The following is a 1,876-nucleotide window of genomic DNA, read 5'->3' as shown; positions in this document are numbered from 1 at the left end:
CAGCCTAACATCACTGATCAAAGCGACCTTGACCTTCTATTTGTGACTATTTGTAGCTTGTGCTTGATCTGTTTCGTGAGCCCACAATACCACGAAGAGGGTGCATAATCTAAATGGCATTGTATTAAAGAATTACATAACTTATTCTAAGACTTTTATTTAAGAAAGCACTTTGTCTATATAAAAAATTAGGTCTAGAGTTAACCTTCTTGACGATATTATTTACAATAGAAGTACCAGACAAATCAGCATCCAAAATCGAACCAAGATATTTTACATGCGACTGAGATTTTATAACATGATCATTACATTGTATATTAAAATTGTCCACCTAAGGGAGTTTACGTTTCGAACCAAAAAGAATACACCCTGTTTTGCCTACATGGAGGGATAGCTTATTGTTTATTAACCACTAACTACTGGACTCGAGCTCTTTGCCTAAAACTTGACTAATGGTACTAGGATCTTTAGGTGAATACAAAATTGCACTATCATCAGCATAGAGTATTAGTTTACAATTCGATGATATACTTGTTTTCGTATCATTAATGTAGGTCAAAAACAAGAGAGGACCCAGTATACTCCCTTGGGGGACTCCACACACAACCGATTCGAAATCCGATTTAGCGGCATTAACATGCACAGACTGCGTCCTATCAGTTAGGTACGAGCGAAACCACTCCACATCAACTTAAACACATTTGAAAGCACTAACAAGAATTAACAAAATATTGCCCATGTGGATCTATCAGAAATGCCAGTTTGTGGGCAAAACATAGATTTTTTGATAAATCAATAATGTTTTAATCATATGCTTAAATAGGCGGATAAATCGGATAACGGACATTAGCTCTCTAGAACGTTATCCCCTAGGACGTACGCAACTAGATCATTTGCCCCTATGAGTAAATTGGCGATATTATCACAGCGATATTTGAACAGTACAAATATCGTGCGTCGCCGCGACTGTCGCGCAAAATATCGAGTATCGCTTCGTGTGTCCAGTGTCGAGGTCTGAAATTAGACCGCGATACATGAGATTCGGGTAAAATGGGCGATATTTGAATAATAAAATATCGTGCGTCGCTTCGTGTGTCTAGTGTCGCCCTTTGAACGCGAGACACGACACACGAAGTGATACACGATATTTTTCGCGACAGTCGCGGCGACGCACGATATTTTTCGCGACAGTCGCGGTGACGCACGATATTTTTCGCGACAGTTGCGGCGATGCACGCTAGTTTGCGCGACAATCGCGGCGACGCACGATATATTTAACACGATATATCGCCTTTCGGGCTACCTATACAAGGGCGATATATCGTGTTTAATATATCGTGCGTCGCCGCGACTGTCGCGCAAAATAGCGTGCGTCGACGCGACTGTCGCAAAAAATATCGTGCCTTGCCGCGACTGTCGCGAAAAATATCGTGTATCACTTCGTGTGTCTAGTGTCGCCCTTGATGAAAGAAGGGCGAGATTATATATGGCACTATATACATGTATCCGGATTCCGTAGGAGTAAACCCTCAATGCTTTGTATAAACCGATCCAAGCATTTTATCTCAGTCGTTTTTATTATGTTCCTAGTTGGTTTTCTGTTATAAAAGAAATAGATACGAACAAGAATATCTTTCGTGGCATTGTTTAAAGTTTGCTATATTTTATATAACCCATGTTATGATGATCGAGCAACTAATAAAATGCAATTCCCATTATTTATCATATTATAGTATAATGTACCTCTAGTGTCACTCATGCCTTTTTCCTTTAAAATTTTATGTTATACAATTTAAGTACAAAAAGGCTTTTCATAAATATATTTACGACAACGTTCGTGGATTATGTACGTCGCAATCAACACAGTCTAATACAT

This window comes from Dreissena polymorpha, chromosome 1, assembly GCF_020536995.1.
Source record: "Dreissena polymorpha isolate Duluth1 chromosome 1, UMN_Dpol_1.0, whole genome shotgun sequence".
Classification (NCBI taxonomy): Eukaryota; Metazoa; Mollusca; class Bivalvia; order Myida; family Dreissenidae; genus Dreissena; species Dreissena polymorpha.
The sequence above is the reverse complement of the archived record's forward strand: the minus strand, read 5'-3'. Positions refer to the sequence as shown.